Source organism: Chiloscyllium plagiosum, unplaced genomic scaffold, assembly GCF_037043375.1.
Source record: "Chiloscyllium plagiosum isolate Xiang-an unplaced genomic scaffold, Cpla_swu_hap1 HiC_scaffold_8, whole genome shotgun sequence".
NCBI classification, from domain to species: Eukaryota; Metazoa; Chordata; class Chondrichthyes; order Orectolobiformes; family Hemiscylliidae; genus Chiloscyllium; species Chiloscyllium plagiosum.
The window spans coordinates 106,479,412-106,497,902 of record NW_028270146.1 but is presented as its reverse complement, the minus strand read 5'-3'; positions in this window follow the sequence as shown (position 1 = coordinate 106,497,902).

The window sequence follows — 18,491 nt, the reverse complement described above, 5'->3', positions numbered from 1 at the left end:
CAAACCCAAGAGCAACAAAAGCCCGAAATGGAATTTCGATGGATGCATCACCAAACCAGAGGGTGGGCGTCACAGAATGGGACGGGAGACCTGTGGATGGAGCTGCTGATGCTGGAAGGAAAGGTCTTCTTGCTGGGTGACCACATCTCCAACCATCATTCATTACTCAGTGTGATCAGAACCAGTCATTGTTTTCTGGTGAATAATCCAACTGCAGTATTATGGGGAGAGAGTGTGAACAGGGGGACAGAGCCAGAGAACCATTCATGATCATATTGAATAGAGTAACAGACCCAATGGGCTGAATGGCCTCCACTTGTCCCTACGATGTGCGTTCCTTTACGATACAGTCTCTCAAAGTGAGCTTGCAAGTTCCTTGGAAGTGGAGTTGCAGGTAGATAGGATGGTGAAGAAGGCTTTCCTTTATTGGTCAGAGTATTGACTACAGGAGTTGGCTGTGCAGGACGTTGGTTCAGCCACTTTTAGAATATTGCGTGCAATTCTGGTCTCCTTCCTGTCAGAAGGATGTTGTGAAACCTGAAAGAGTTCAGAAGAAATATTCAAGTATATTGCCAGAGTTGGAGGACTTGAGCAATAGGGAGAGACTGAACAGGCTGGGACTGTTTTCCCTGGAACATCGGAGGCTGAGGGCTGACCTTATAGAGGTTTATAAAATTATGAGGGGCATGGATAGGGTAAATAGACAAAGTCTTTTCCCTGGGGTCGGGGAGTCCAGAACTAGAGGGCATAGGTTTCGGGTGAGAGGGAATAAATCTAAAAGGGATCTAAGGGCAAGCTTTTCATACAGAAGATGGTACGTGTATGGAATGAGCTGCCAGAGGAAGTGGTGGAGGCTGGTACAATCACAACAGTTAACAGACATCTGGATGGGTATATGAATAGGAAGGGTTTAGAGGGATATGGACCGGGTGCTGGCAAACGGGACAAAATTAGGTTAAGATATCTGGTCGGCATGGACGGGTTGGACCGAAGGGTCTGTTTCCGTGCTGTCTCTATGACTCTGAGCTCTGAGCGTGTCAGTCGCGGTCTGTTTGTATGATCAAAAGCGAAACCTGTGAAATGTTGAGATCAGAACGCCCCCGTGGCGATTCCCACAGGACAACAATGAAAACGTTCTTTCACCTCTGGGTTTTGTTCTAATTTTGTTTTTCTGGCTCTGTGAAGATACTGGTGAATTTTGTCAGGTAATGCATGAACTGACTGCCAAGGTGAAATAGCTGTGTGACACGGTGCTGGGCATTACTGGTATCCCTGGTAAGTGAGTGTAACCACAGAAACAATGCAGATCTGCTGCTCTCCAGTTTACACGTGGATGGCTTGGTGTATTTATCCTCTTAAGATTATACGTGTAGAAGAGATTTCTTCTTAGAAATGGCATTGTGTTTCCAGAGACTGGCAAGTGGATGGTTCTGGAGTGAGATTTCTTTTCTCAGTAGATTGAAAACTATCTCCTGGTCGTCATGAGGAGGAGTCTCTTTTTTATATATATGTGATTGTTCAGCCAAGTGGTTGATTTTATTTTACGTTTTACTTCTTTTTAAATTTCTTGCACACTTGATATTGCCATCTCGGTATCCCTGCAGTGTGAAATCAGGCCATTTAGCCCATCTGGTCTGCATCGACCATCTGAAGAGCACTTCCCTGTAACCCTGCATTCCACATGGCTAACCCACCTAGCCTGCACATCCCTGAACACTATGGGCAATTTAGCGTGGCTAATCCACCAAACCTGCACATCTTTGGACTGTGGGAGGAAACCGGAGCACCCGGAGGAAACCCACGCAGACACGGGGAGAATGTGCAAACTCCACACAGACAGTCGCCGGAGGCTGGGATTGAACCAGGTCCTTGCCGCTGTGAGGCAGCAGTGCTAACCACTGAGCCACCGTGCCACCCCTTTAGGGAAGGGAAGGCAGTTTATTTTATCGTTAAGGTGCTACTGCGTGCTGCTCTTTTAGGTTTAATGACATTGAGGCAGACAAAAGTAACAGAGCTAGATGGCTCATGGATTGAGAGAATTGATGACAGAGCAGGGTCAGTCAGATAGATGGGTGACTGTCAGGAAAGGTTAGAAGCTAGCTCAGAGGGCTCCTGTGACTATTCCTCTCTCAAACAGAGGTAGCCAGATCTTGGACGCTAAGAATGAATCTTATGTTAGTTGGAGTTCGACAAAAATTTGAGGAATAATACTTATCGGGGGCTCCCCATCAGAAGATTCTGCAGCAGTGAGAGTGAATCGAGGATAGTCTGAGGCTTCACGGGCAGACTGTTTTGGATGGAGGTGAGAGGATATTTCTTCATAGGTGAGCCTGTGGAATTCATTACCACAGGAAGCAGTTGGTGCCAAAACATTGAATGTATTCAAGAGGCGGTTAGATATAGCACTTGGGGCGAATGGGGTCAAAGGTAATGGGGAGAAAGCAGGATTAGGCTGATCAGTTGGACGATCAGCCATGGTGGTGATGATTAGATTACTCACAGTGTGGAAACAGGCCCTTCGGCCCAACAAGTCCACACCGACCCACCGAAGAGCAACCCACCCAGACCCATTCCCCTACATTTACCCCTTCACCTAACACTACGGGCAATTTAGCGTGGCCAATTCACCTAACATTTTTGGACTGTGGGAGGAAACCGGAGGACACCCACACAGACAAAGGGAGAATGTGCAAACTCCACACAGTCAGTCGTCCGAGGCGGGAATTGAACCTGAGTCTCTGGTGCTGTGAGGCAGCAGTGCCAACCACTGTGCCACCATGAATGGCAGAGAGCAGGCTGAAAGGGCTGAATGGCCTCCTCCTGCTCCTACCTTCTATGTTGGTGTCAGGATTAAGGATGCCTCCAAAAGTGTGAAGCGCATTGTGAGAGGGGAGAGTGAGAAACCAGTATTTATCACACACATTGGTCAGGGAAATGGTGGAGGCATTACAGAGTCAATATAAGAAGATTAAAAAAAGAACAGAAACTCAAAAGTATGTGACCTCTGGTTTACTCCCAGTGCCAGGCTCAAATGAGGGCAGGAGCACAATGCGATAGGAGAGACGCCAAAGGCTGCAGAGCTGGTATAAAGTTCAGGGGATTCGGATTCTTGCATAATTGGGATCTCTTCTGAGGCAGAAACAATGGGTTCAGAAACGATGGGCTTCACTGCTGCAGGCCATTTTGTTAACACGGACTGGCTATAACGCGATTGACGGATTGTAGCCGCTGTTTGGATAGCGCAAACTTTCTACTGAACGGGTATCGCAATTTTCTCTAGTGATCTTGTACAGCGTGATGCACCGTAGCGCGGTGTTGCAGAGGAACCAATTGCCACGTGATAGCGGAATGACCTGAGCTGGAAAGGGACCTACATCCTACTGGGATGCTTTGGTAGGTCTACTGTAAACTATTGGGGCGGGGGTGGGTGCACAGAGGTGGAGAGATCCAAAGTAGCAGAGGCAACAGATGAGGGTGGGTTCGGATCTGGAAAGGACAATTACGAAAACACAGAGAAGAGCAAGCCAGAGAATAAAGAAACTGTTAAGAATGAAACTGCCTTTATTTCATTGCAAGACCTCTCACAGGTAAGGCTGATGACCCCACGGCATGTTTGAGAACAGGGATTTCAGACATCGTAGCGGAGGGATGGACAGGACTGGCAGCTCAATATTCTGGGTTTCAGATGTTATAGGAAGCAGAGAAAGGGAAGCAATAGAGGAGGGGGAGTGCTGTTTTTGAGTAAAGAAAATATTTCTGCGGTAACTACAGAAGTTCCCTCTGGAGGACAGTCTTGAGAAAACATATGAATTGAAATTAGAAATACAAAGGAATTGTATTCCACCTTTGATGGAATTGTAATACAGACCTTCCCCCAACAGTCAGAGGGAAATTGGGGAATTGATCTCAGACATAGATGGGAATGATCCGGTTTTAATAGTTTGCGATTTTAATTGTCCAAACAATGACTGGGACTACCGCAGCATTAAAGGTTTGAAGAGTGAAGAATGTGTTAAATACCCAGAAGAAAACTTTCTGTATTAATATGTAAATGTTTCTACTTGGGAAGGACCAAAGCTTGATCTTCTCTTGGGTAATAAGGCAGGGCAAGTGACTGAAGTGACAGTAGGGGAACACTTTGGGCCCAGTGATCATAATTCTACTTGTTTTTAAATAGCTATGGAAAAAGATAATAAAAATTAAAGCTTTTAATTGGAGTAAGGCAAATTTTAATGGCATGAGACAAGAACTGATTGGAGTGGACCGCTCGCAGGTAAAAGGGACATCTGATAATTGGGAAACGTACAAAGTGTGATAACATGAGTTCTGAGTTATCATGTTCCTGTGACAGTGAAAGGTAAGGCTGGTAAGATTAGAGACCAATGGATGAATAAAGACATTGAGGTTCTATTGAAGAATTAAAAATGAATCACATATTAAACGTAGACAAGTGATTGTAGACAACAAATTGCTTGATCAGTTTGCAGAATGTAGGAGCATTCTTAAAAGGAGACCGTGAAGCCAAAGTTAGGATATGAGACATGAAAATATTCCACATCGCAGATGAGAAAGTGCTGGAGGTCTTAGAAAACATAAAGGTAGATAAATCTCCAGGACCCGATCTGGTCTATCCCAGGAATTTATGGGAAATTTTGGTGGAAATTGCAGGGTCCCTTGCAGAGATATTTATATCATCGATAACTAGTGTGAGATGCCGCATAACTGGAGGGGGGTGCTAATGTTGTGAGGGGAAGCTTGGGAACTAAAAGCCTGTGAGCTTATTGGGAGTGATCCTGAAAGATGGGATTGATATGCATTCGGAGAGGCCAGGAATGATTTGGGATAGTCGGCATGGTTTTGTTCGAGGGAAGCTAGAATTAGAATTAGAATCCCTACAGTGTGGAAACAGGCCCTTCGGCCCAACAAGTCCATGCCAACCCTCTGAAGAGTAACTCACCCAGCCCCATTCCCCTACCGTATTATCTTACATTTACCCCTGACTAATGTCCCTAACCTACACATCCCTGAACACTGCGGGCAATTTAGCATGGCCAATTCACCTAACCTGCACACCTTTGGGAGGAAACCGGAGCACCTGGAGTAAACATACACGAACAATGTGCAAACTCCACACAGACAATCGCCCAAGGCTGGAATCGAACCCGGATCCCTGGTGCTGTGAGCCAGCAGTGCTAACCACCGTGGCTGCCCCTTGTGTCTCAAAATTATGTGTCACAAAATTGATTGAGTTTTTTGAGGGAGTGATCAAGATGATTGATGAACACGACATTGTAGACTTCAGTAAGACATTTGAGAAGATTCCACATGGTCGACCCATTAGTAAAGTTAGATCACATGGGTTTTGGGAGAGCTTGCCAACTGGATACAAAATTGGCTCAATGGCGGGAGACAGAGTGATGGTGGAGGGTTGTGTTTTGGAACGGTCCATCCTGAGACCAGCAGTGTTCCACAGGGATTGATGCTGGGTCCAATTTCGCTTGTCATTTGCATCACTGACATTGGTGAGAATATGAAAGGCACTGTGAGTAAATTTGCAGATTTCCAAGATTTCCGGTGCACTGAGCAATGAAGGTTACCTCAGGTCACAAAGAGATCTTGATCAATTGGGTCCACGGGCTGAGGAGTGGCAGATGGAGTTTAATTTAGATAGGTGCAAAGTATTGAATTTTGTTAAAACAAACATGGAGAGGACTTATACAATTAAAAGTTGGTAGTGTTATAAAACAGAGAGATTCAGGTATATACTTCTTTGAAGTTTACATCACATTTACGCGGGATGGTTAAGCAGGCATTAAGCACACTTGCCTTCGTTGCTTAGACTGTTGAGTGTAGGAGCTGGGATGTTATTTTGAGGTTGTATATGATGTTAGTGAGGCCTCTTCTGGGGCACTGTGTCCAGTTCTGGTCGCCCTGTTATAGGAAGGATATTATGAAGCTGAAGAGATTTACCAGGATGTTGCCGGGAAGGAAGGGCTTGAGTTATGGGGAGAGGCTGGATAGGCTGGGACTTTTTTCACTGGAGCGTAGGCGGCTGAGGGCTGACCTTATAGAGGTTCATAATATCATCAGGGGCACGGATAATGTAAGTTGTCGGTGTCTTTTCCCGAGGATGGGGGATTTCAAAACTTGGGGACATAGTTTTCAAAACTAGGGGACATGGAGAGTCAGGCCTCCATTTTGAACAGAGCGGCGAGGAGAGAGGGTGGAGAGAAGCGAGGGCTGCCGAGAAGTTTTTAAGTGGGTAAGATCTAAACTCAAGACCCTACACTGTAGGCCCTCGCTCCCACCCAGCTCCTCTAACCTTACTAAGAGTCTGTAAACTCAGTAAAGTTTTCAGGTTTTCTCATTTTCTTTTCCTTTTCTTCCTTATTTAGTCCCTTGTGGGCTTTCAGATTAGCGGGGCACGGCTGATTGGGCAAGTGAAAGACACTATACGTCTCTGCCAACCACATCAGCAGGAAGTGCACTCAACTCCACCTCCTCGAAAACCCCCCCGAGTTAGGGAACCGGAGCTGGATGAACTGCGGATGATCCGGGAGGCTGAGGGAGAAATTGAGGGGATGTACAGGGAGGTGGTCACTCCTCAGACACAGGATAAGGACAGCTGGATTACAGTCAGGGGGAGGAAAGGGAACCAATGGTCAGAGCAGGGATCCCTTGTGGCCGTTACCCTCAGCATTGAGTATACCATTTTGGATAATGCTGGTGGGGACGCCCTACCAGGGGGAAGCCATAGTTGTCAGGTCTCTGGCACTGAGGCTCAGAAGGAAAGGGGGGAAAATAGAAAAGCGCTAGTGGTAGGGGACTCGATTGTTAGACGGATTGATAGGTGATTTTGTGGTCAGGAAAGGGACTCCTGGAAGGTATGTTGCCTCCCTGGTGCCAGGGTCCGGGATATCACCGATCGGGTTTACAAAATTCTGAAGGGAGAGGGTGAGCAGCCAGAAATAGTGGTACATATTGGCACCAATGATATAGCCAGGAAAGGGACTGATGATCTGAAAAGTGACTACAGAGAGTTAGGTTGGAAGCTGAAGAGCAGGACAAGTAAAGTAGTGATCTCAGGTTTGCTACCGGTGCCACGAGACAGTGAGGTGAGGAACAGTCAGCGAGTGCAGCTTAACATGTGGCTGCGAGGCTGGTGCAGGAGATACCTTAGACCATTGGGATACCTTCTGGGGAAGGTGGGTCCTGTACACGAAGGACAGGTTACACCTGAATTGGAGGGGCACAAATGTCCTGGGCGGGAGATTTGTTCATGTGGTTCGGGAGGGTTTAAACTAGTTTGGCAAGGGGGTGGGAATCAGAGCCACATATCTGAGAAAGGGGGGCAGTTGTAGATGGGAAAGTGACAGGATGTAGTGAATCTTTCGGGAAGGTTTTTCATGTGATGAAAGAAAGGGATCGGTTAAACTGTGTCAGAAATAAGAATGACAATCTTAGAGCATGGATCAGTACTAGGGGATATGATGTTGTGGCCATAATGGAGATGTGGGTTTCACTGGGGCAGGAATGGTTGCTTGATGTTCCAGGGTTTAGAACATTTAAAAAGAACAGGGAGGGTGCAAAAAGAGGAGGTGGTGTAGCATTGCTAATTAGAGAGCGCATCACAGCTACAGAAACAAAGGTTGTTGAGGAAGGTTTGTCTACTGAGTCAGTATGGGTGGAAGTTAGGAACAACAAGGGAGCAGCCACCTCATTGGGGGTTTTCTACAGACCCCCTACTCGAGGTAGGGAGATCAAAGAACTCATAGGTCGGCAGATTTTGGAAAAATGCAAATGTAGCAGGGTTGTTGCGATGGGTGATTTCAACTTTCCCAATATTAACACCTTAGTGCAGGTGGTTTGGATGGAACCGTTTTTGTCAGGTATGTTCAGGAGGGTTTCCTCACTCAGTATGTAGACAGGCTGACGAGGGGAGAGGCCATTTTGGATTTGGTGCTCAGCATGAGCCAGGACAGGTGTCAGATCTCATGGTGGGAGAACACTTTGGTGATAGTGACCACAACTGCCTCACGTTTACTGTAGCCTTGGAGAGGGAATGGAGCAGTTACCAAGGAAAGATATTTAATTGGAGAAAAGAAATTATGACGGGATCAGACAGGAGTTGGGAAGAACAGATTCGGAGCAATTGTTCCACAGAAAGGGCACAGCAGACATGTGGAGATTGTTTAAGGAGTAGTTATTGCGAGTGATGCACAAAGATGTTCCTCTGAGGCAGGTAAGAAGGGGTAAGATTAAGGAACTTTGGATGACGAGAACAGAGGAGCTTCTTGTCAAAAGGAAGAAGACAGCTTATGTAAGGTGGAGGAAGCAAGGATCGAGCACAGCTTTAGAGGATTACAGGCTTGCTAGAAAGGAGTTCAGAAATGGACTGAGGAGAGCCAGGAGGGGGCACGAGAAAGGCTTGACAAGAAGGATTAGGGAGAACCCAAAGGGGTTTTACTCATACGTGAGGAATAAGAGAATGATCAGGGAGAAGGTAGGGCCGATGAGGGATAGCGGAGGGAATTTGTGCGTGGAGTCCGAGCAGAAAGGGGAAACCCCAAATGAGTTTTTTGCTTCAGTTTTCACTAAGGAAAGGAAACTTGTTATAAATGAAAACTTAGAGGAACTGGGATACAGTCTTGACCAGATCAAGATTGATGAAGTTGATGTGCTAGAAATTTTGGAAAGCATTAAGATTGATAAGTCCCCAGGGCCAGACCAGATTTATCGTACGCTTCTCCTGGAAGCGAGGATATTTGCCTCCTCACTCTCCACGGGAGTCATACCGGAGGATTGGAAGGAGACGAATGCTGTTCCTCTTTTCAAGAAGGGTAATAGGGAAATCGCTGGCAATTACAGACCAGTCAGTCTTACGTCTGTGGTCAGCAAAGTTTTGGAAAGAATTCTGAGGGATAGGATTTATGACTATTTGGCAAAGCATAGTGTGATTAAAGGCAGTCAGCATGGCTTTGTGAGGGGCAGGTCACGCCTCACAAATCTTATTGAGTTCTTTGAGGAGGTGTCAAGACAGGTCAACAATGGCCGAGCAGTGGATGTGGTGTATATGGATTTCAGCAAGGCATTTGATAGGGTTCCCCATGGTAGGCTCATTCATAAAGTCAGGAAGTATGGGATACAGGGAGATTTGGCTATCTGGATTCAGAATTGGCTGGCTGACAGAAGGCAGAGAGAGGTTGTAGATGGAAAGTATTCTGCCTGGAGGACAGTGTTGAGTGGTGTCCTGCCGGGCTCTGTACTTAGGCCTCTGCTCTTTGCAGTTTTGATAAATAACTTGGATGAGGAGGTCGAGGGGTGGGTTAGTAAATTTGCAGATGACACAAAGGTTGGAGGTGTCATCGATTGTATCGAGGGCTACTGCAGGCTGCAGCGCGACAAAGACAGGATGCAGAGCTGGGCTGAGAAACGGCAGATGGAGTTCAACCTGAATAAATGCGAAGTGACGCATTTTGGAAGGTTGAACTCGAATGCTGAATATAGGATTAAAGACAGGATTCTTGGCAGTGTGGAGGAACAGAGGGATCTGGGTGTACAAGTACATAGATCCCTCAAAGTTGCCACCCAAGTGGATAGGTTTGTTAAGAAAGCATATTGTGTTTTGGCTTTCATCAACAGGAGGATAGAGTTTAAGAGCCGTGAGGTTTTGCTGCAGCTCTACAAGTTGCCACACTGGTGAGGCCACACTTGGAATATTGTGTCCAGTTCTGGTCGCCCTATTATAGAAAAGGTACAGAGGCTTTGGAGAGGGTGCAAAGAAGGTTTACCAGGATACTACCTGGACTGGAGGGCTTGTCTTATGAAGAAAGGTTGAATAAGCTCTGACTTTTCTCTCTGGAGAGAAGGAGGAAGAGAGGAGACCTGATTGAGGTGTACAAAATAATGAGTGGGATAGATAGAGTCAATAGCCAGAGACTTTTCCCCAGGGCAGGATTGACTGGTACGAGAAGTCATAGTTTGAAGATATTAGGAGGAAGGTATAGAGGAGACATCAGAGGTAGGTTTTTTACACAGAGAGTTGTGAATGCATGGAATGCGTTGCTAGCGGTGGGGGTGGAAGCAGAGTCATTGGGGACATCTAAGCGACTGCTGGACATGCACATGGATAGCAGTGAGTTAAGAGGTGCATAGGTTTCTACAATATTTTACATTAGGATTAAATCTAGGCACAACATCGTGGGCCAAAGGGCCTGTTCTGTGCTGTACTTTGCTATGTTCTAGGTTTTATGTGTTTTATGTTCTGTACAGTCTTCATGACCTTGCCTGTAAAATGCATCCCTTGGTTGAAGTGGATCTGGAGGGGTACCCTCCACCTCGGGATTATCTCCTCCACTAATATCCTGGCTACAATGGTCGCAGTGCAGCATTGGGTGGGGAATGCTTCTACCCACCAGGGAGAATTGGTCTATGATGACCAGGCAGTACGTTTTCCCATGGGAAGGCAGTAGTGGCCCTGTAAAATCGACCTGAAGGATCTCCCAGGGTCCCCTTGGTCTGGGTTTGTATCCCATCCTAACTTTTATGGGTCTCCCTGGGTTATGTTGTGCACAAACCATGCATCTGCGGCAGTACTTGGCCATGTCTCTTCCCATTCCCTTCCACCACCACTCTCTCCCTGGGCTTGCTGTCATGGCCTCTCTACCTGTATGGGAGAGCCCATAGTACAGTTCCAGCAGTGTGTTCTGTATACACACTGGTGCTACCGCCTGCTCGCCCCCAGACACCATCCTGCCCTTTGAATGCCCCCTGCCGTCTCCAATGCTCTCTCTCGCTTCCTGCGGGGTGTCCTCCTGCAGCTGCTGAATTTGGATAGCATCTTTCGCTCATTCAATAATGGCCATTGCAGCCTCGTTAATGGCTTCTCGCTCAAGGGCTTTCTGAGCTGCTCGGTCTGCTGCCTGGTTTCCTTTGAATTTTATAGACAATAGGTGCAGGAGTAGGCCATTCTGTCCTTCGAACCAGCACCACCATTCAATATGATCATGGCTGATCATCCTCAATCAGTATCCTGTTCCTGCCTTATCCCCATAACCCTTGATTCCACTATCCTTAAGAGCTCTATCCAACTCTTTCTTGAAAGTATCCAGAGACTTGGCCTCCACAGCCCTCTGGGGCAGAGCATTCCATACACCCATCACTCTCTGGGTGAAGAGGTTTCTCCTCAACTCTGTTCTAAGTGGCATCCCCCTTATTTTTAAACTGTGTCCTCTGGTTCGGCACTCACCCATCAGCGGAAACATGTTTCCTGCCTCCAGAGTGTCCAGTCCTTTAATAATCTTATATGTCTCAATCAGATCCCCTCTCAGTCTTCTAAACTCAAGGGTATACAAGCCCAGTCGCTCCAGTCTATCAGCGTAAGATAGTCCCGCCATTCCAGGAATTTACCTCGTGAAGCTATGCTGCACTCCCTCAATAGCCAGAATGTCTTTCCTCAAATTTGGAGACCAGAACTGCACACAATACTCCAGGTGTGGTCTCACCAGGGCCCTGTACAGCTGCAGAAGAACCTCTTTGCTTCTATATTCAAACCCTCTTGTTATGAAGGCCAGCATGCTATTAGCCTTCTTCACTACCTGCTGTACCTGCATGCTTACCTTCATTGACTGGTGTACAAGAACACCCAGATCTCTTTGTACTGCCCCTTTACCTAAATTGATTCCATTTAGGTAGTAATCTGCCTTCCTGTTCTTGCCACCAAAGTGGATAACCATACATTTATCCACATTAAACTGCATCTGCCATGCATCTGACCACTCACCTAACCTGTCCAGGTCACCCTGTAATCTCCTAACATCCTCCTCACATTTCACACTCCCACCCAGCTTTGTATCATCAGCAAATTTGCTAATATTACTTTTAATACCATCACCTATATCATTAAGGTATATTGTAAAAAGCTGCGGTCCCAGCACTGATCCCTGCGGTACCCCACTGGTCACTGCCTGCCATTCTGAAAGGGAGCCATTTATCACTACTCTTTGTTTCCTGTCAGCCAACCAATTTCCAATCCAAGTCAGTATTTTGCCCCCAATGCCATGCGCCTTAATTTTGTTCACCCACCTCCTGTGGGACTTTATCAAAGGCTTTCTGAAAGTCCAGGTACACTACATCCACTGGATCTACCTTGTCCATCTTCAGAGTTACATCCTCACTTTGGCCTCTCTTTTGCTGGGTCTGTTTGATGGGCTTTGTTTTTTTTATTACTGCAGCCTCCTTTGGCTGTTCACTGGACAGCAATAGTGCCTGAATTCTTAACTGGTGTCTGATAGGGCACCCCCACCCCACTCCCTGTGGTGGTGAACCCTCTCCTGCCCCATACTACCATGTAGTTATGGATTACACCGAAGGCATACTGACTGTCCATATTCACGGTTTAATTAGTTATTCTTGCTATTTCTTTCAGGATTCCCTGTTTTATTCGTCCTTGCACTATCTCCACAACTGCTTTCTCTGCTTCGGGTTTTATTGGGTATTGCCGGTGGGGTTTATGCTCCAGTCTGGGAGCCCTTACCGGGTCTATGTTAACTAGATCTGTATCTCACTTTGTTTCTGCCCAGACTCCAAGGACAGAGGTGCAGATGGCTCCGAATCCCCCCTTTTCGAAGTTCCAGTCCCTCCTGGTGGCTGTAGCCACTCTAGTAGTTTCAAGGTGACCTGTAAGTTTCCCAATCTCGGTCTCCCGACCGTCCTGTCTGGGCCAAATCAATTTCCCTTTTGCACAATCGATTGGAACACTATATTCTTTCTTGAGGTTGTTGCCCATTATGGTACCCTCGTTATTTTGGCATGCATAGAATTTCATGGGGCTGTATATGTTATTTGTTTCTATAAGGGTAGTTCACTTAGGTAAGCTGGTGTTTTATCCCCTCCCACCCCAATTAAGTGAATCATTTTATTTGTGTGGGGTAAGGATAAGTTTGTAATGGATACAACTACTCCTGTGTCTACTAGCATTTCACATTTCCTCCCTCCTATTACTGCGGGTACGTAAATTCTCCCCTCTCCCTTACCCTCACGAATGGGGGCAGCTGGTTGTCAGCTTGGCTGACCTCGGGAATCCCGCGGTGTTCCGGGTAGTGTTTGGAGGTGCCCCATGCTTTTCCCAGCACATAGTCCTACGTGTCCTATCCTGTTGCAGTGGCTGCAGTATTTCACATTGTTCCCTGCTCTATTCCTGGCTCACGGGCCCCTACACTCTGCCGGCCGCATTGGGTGAATGCCCAGTCCCCCCCGATCTGGGTTTGCTTGCCCTGCACATTCCTGATAGATCCGAAATAATCATTCCCCATATTCAGAGGCTCCCTCGAGTTGCTTAGTGTTCATGATCCTGCTCCAGTTTGTGGGAGCATTTCCGAGCACCCTCCGGGTTTCCTCTTTATGTGGGTGAAGGGTGCCTTCTGGGCATCCATCTCAGCTGTGAGGACGACGGCGTGTGCCCATCGTCCTCCCCTAACGTCTTGGGCTGCTGTGGCGTTGGGTCCGCCAGCTACCTGCCTCCACTTTAATGCCCGGACCAGTTAGTGTACGTCCCTCGGGTGTCGTTGGTGCCCTACCCATACACTATCCAGCTCTTCCCAGAACCTGGTGTTTGCTCCCCGGGGCTGCAATTTGCCCAGGGAGGCCATAATCTGCTGCCTCTCCCCTGGGGTGAAGGGGTTATAATTCGCTTTGGGCTTTGAGTCTGTTCCTTCTCTGGTGACGGGCGCGAAGTTATACTCTTGCACAGTTCATCCAACAGAGGGAGCAGTTGGTCCCTGCTGGTAGGAGGGGAGAGACTTGATATACTTTTTCTATTGTCTTTTTTCTCTTGCGAATTCTCGATCTTTTATCCTGCTCTCCAGCTCTTTAACTTGTTTCTGGTCCTTTCTCCACCGACTTGTTTAATTAAGCCTGCTAATTGGTACACTAACATGACTCCGACCTTTTCAGTTTTATTGCGTTTCTGTTTATCCATCCACTCTCTCTGCTGTGCTAATGACTGGGATGGATCCCAACCTCCTCTTCATTTGCTCTGTCAGCCCTTGTCTGTCTGCCTGTGTTTCTCGATAAGGGAACCTGCAGTATCCCCCTTAAAAACTCTGATCTGCCATTTAGCAGATGTGTACCCCCAGGACACCACCAACAGTAAAGTGTCCCTAACCAGTGGGGACTTCTCCACCCTCTGGCCAATAATGCTGTCCCAGTACTGTCCCAAATGGCTGTAGCTGCCTCCTAGCAAGGTGTGCTCTCCACCAGTGGGACTCCTCTCCCCTCCCGGCCACCTCTACTGCTCCAACTCCCACCAATGGGCCCAGAAACCTACCTCTAGCCCGGTGTGCTCTCTACCGGTGGGACTCTTACGCCTCCCGGCCACCACCACTATTCAAGCTCTGTGTTTCTACTACGGACTGACAGGGTGTCACGTTTACTCCCAGTGTCCACGCTCCCCACCTCGGTAACGTGAGCTCCACTGAGGTTTGGCTCTTGGTCAGAGTGATCAGCTCCTCTTCCTCACCACATTGGAAGTCACAAGGACAGACAGCACCCAACGTTTAACTGAAACTCTAACTGGACTCTGCGTTTTGTTCACCCCCACGGAGTCCAATGTTACCTGTGCTTCACAACTCCTAGTGCCCTCAGCGCCTCAATTCTCAACCTTCGAGTTGGGGGGGTTACCCATCTTAACAATCCAGTTTAGGGCAGGGTTTTTGACACGGGCACTACCTTGTCCTCTGGCTGTATCAGCACAAGCAGCAGGTTCTTACAACAGGCAATACAGTTAAACACTTATTCTCCAGAGACATGCACCGAAACATTTTTAACTCAGTACTGCAGCAAGTTCAACATTACAATCGGGATACCTTTAAAATTGTGCCCTTGGCCCGGTCTGGCTCTCCCTGTTGGCAGGTTGTGGCCTTCGACCGGGGCACCAGTAATCAGAACCCTGCTCATAGCGCCAATAGTTGTGGGGGAAATCACCAGCCTCAGAGTCAGAGTTGGGGTTCAATGGCAGAGTACAAGGAAATACCGGAGCTCTGGGGAGTGAAAGGCACCAACAGCACAGAGCTCAGCTGCGAGGCTTCTCTCCACCCGGGGCACATGTCAAGATACTTTGATACATTTTGTGATATAATAAGTCAGTGGTGAGGTTATTGTCTTTGTAACAGGATTTGTTTATGGCAATCATTGCAGGATCATTGATCGTTTGGATACACTGTCAGCCTTTGTTAATTTCAGCGCTGTTGTTGTTAGTTTCAATGCGGACATTTGTCAGTTTCAATGTCTGCGCGGAAGTCCATTGCGATAGTAATGGGCACTAATTACTGCAGCCCTGGCTATTAGCACTTTGTATTAATCCCGTATCAAACAGTTAGCATTTCTATCAAAGGTGTTGGTTGGACCTAGACACTTCGGCAGGCAGTATATACACTACTCATGTGTATTCTCTCCCCCACCCACCTTAATCTAGTCAACTAGGTTGTGAGTGCATTGTGCTGGCATCATGGTGGCCCCAGGCAGTATCTGTGTTAGCTCTGCTGTCGCTATCCATATTGTGGTCCGGCGGCCATCTTGTGGGTCAAGTGGCCAACTGATGGCTCAGCGGCCATCTTGTATGTCCGTGTGCGAGTGTCACATGCCCTGTGCCCATCTCCCACTGCACCAAATAGCCAATATAAACATGTGCGATGAGATGGAAGGATTAATTAAAAATTACAAGCCAAAAGATAAATCTAAAAAGAGGAACCGGAAGAGGGAACAGGAATGGGAAAAAGCAAAACCACAAAGAGAGGGTTTGGAGGAGGAACATGGATTACTGCGGACAGTACAGGAACAGAAAGAGTACGAGGAATTTCTGAACTATAAATGGAATGTCGAACGGGGTCAGTAGGTGAATCGCCCATGGAAGGAGCAAAACAGAGTAGAAAATCAGGAAAAAAAGGAGGGCCCGACTGGGACCAGCAGGGACAGATGGGAAAAACTGGAGGCAGAATCAGAGTCAGAATCTGAAGGGGACTGACTATGTGGGAATAATAGCAGGAGAAACGAACCCCCGTACGATAAACAGAATGATGCCATTGCTCATAAAAGGGACAGGCGCCAGTATGTTCCCTGGGGGATCTCAGGATCTCGAGGGGCTGAGAGATGCATTGCCCAGTATACACGAGGGGGCAGGGAAGTGGATGGGAGCCTTTGAAGACAAAACCTCAGGACGATTGTTGGCCATGGGGGATTTGAAGGTACTGCTGGTGAAGGTAACGGGGCACCCAAAGTTAAGAGAAATAATGGACCTAGCTGCTTTGAAGAATGTGGTGGACAATCCAGTGATTGATGGCGCTGGGTTTGACCAAGTAAGGCAGGGTCTCACTTAAGCTCTCAGCGAGGATCCATTGGGAGACACTGAAAGCCCAACTGCCTATTTAGAAAACCAGCTAAAAAAAGGTGGAGGTTCGAAACGAACAGGACATGGAAGGCAACCAGCTGTTGACCACGATGTTCCAGGCGGCCATTGTTGATGCAATGTCCCCTCAAGTCGAGTCGAGGCTAGAGGAGGTGGTGGCTCTAACGTCAATTGCCCGCCAAGAGTTCAAAGACCACGTTGTCCAGGCTTGTCGGAAAGTACCAGAAAGAAACCGACCGACCAACAGGAGGAGGTACAGAGAAAACTGGCACAAGTCCAGCTCAAGGAACTTAATAAGGAGAGAGGGAAAGGCAAAACGATGTTGCCAATGACAACCGATTCGATAGTCATCACTGCAATGAAGAGAACGCCAACCCAGGGAGGACCCTGTGGTGCTGCCCGGCAAGGGCCAGAAAACCCCATGCCAATGACAAACACCTTTTGACAAACGCCTTTCCACAGATGTCATATCAGAGGGGCAAGGTAAATTGAAACAACAGCCAAAACTCAAGTGGGATCCCAGGGAAGGGAGGCAAAGAGGGAGTGGTCAAAACGGCTTAATGAGGAATCAGGCACAGAGAGGGCCTGGAGCCAGTATGTTGGGGGTGCAGCCAACCCAGCCACTTTAGACGGGACAGGTCCTGGTCTGCCCCGTTCCAGAAGGGGCCAATGCTTGAAGAACATCTACCCTTCACGGCACAAGTCCCAACAAGTCCAACCAGGCCTGTGACCCCTCATGGTTTGTGCTAGGGTTGGCCAGAGAATTTGGGTGGGGAAGAGACTGTTCCCAATGGTGACACAGGAAGCTGTTGTACAGGTTAGTTTCGAGGGACAGTTGATGCTGCTAATTGTAGACACTGGGACTACGTACACCTGCACACAGCCACAATATGCCTCCCACTTCCCCACGCCAGGAAGTTTATTAAAACTGTAGGGTTCTCGGGAGAAGCACAGTTGGTACGATCTACAGCTCCAGTAAGTTTTAAAATGGGAAGCAGGGAGATAGCCTTGCTGATAGGAGTCTCCAAGGGAACGCTGATTAATTTGCTGGGCACAGACACTTTGCTGAAACTAGAGTTGAAACTGGAATGTACCCAAAATGGCTGAAGTGTAGCAAGGGCAACTTTTATAAGTGCGCCATCGAGATCATTCTGTCTGGATGTATCACAACCTGGTATGGCAACTGTACCATTCAAGGTTGGAGACGGTTACAGAGAGTGGGTGAACTCGGCCCGGACAATCACAAAGGTCAACCTCCCATCTATAGAATCCATCTACCAGGCCCGCTGTCAAGGAAAGGCCGCCAGCATCCTCAAAGATCTATCCCACCCTGGCAATGTTTTTCTACAACCTCTACCATCGGGGAGAAGGTACAGAAGCCTGAACTCACGCTCCAGCCGGTTTCAATGGTGGCAAAGCATCTGAGAACAAACCTACCAGCTCAGCGAGCAAACATACAACCTGTATTGCAGCTCATTGTTCTCCAGACTCATTGTTGGGGATTCAGTCTGACAGTGTGCCTCACTGTCAGAGGGTCTGAGGCAGTACCCCATTGTAATGGGGTCAGAATTGAGGGAGTGCTACTTGGTTAGCGGGTCTGTACTGGGGTATTAGAACTGTCAGATAGTGGTCAGAACTGAGGGAGTGCCTCATTTCCGGAGAGTCAGTCTTGAAGGAGTCAATCATTGTCAGAGAATCAGTTCTGAGGGAGGGCCTGATTGTAGAGGGTCCATTCTGAGGCAGTGCCTCAATGTAAGTGAGTCAGAATTGAGGGACTGCTACACGTTTATAGGGTCAGTACTGAGGTATTGCAGTGCTGTCAGAGAATCAGAACTGAGGGGGTGCCTCATTGTCAGAGGGTCAGTTCTGAGGCAGTAGTCATTGCTGGAATGTCAGCCGTGAGAATGTGCCTCATTGTTCTGAGGGAGAGGGTCAGGACTGAGGAAGTGCATCATTATCAGGGGATCAAATCAAACTGATGCCTCATTTTAATTGGGTCAGAATTGAGAGCGGGCCACACGTTTATAGGGTAGTACTAGTGTGTTGCAGCACTGTCAGATGGTCAGTACTGAGGAAGAGCCTCATTATC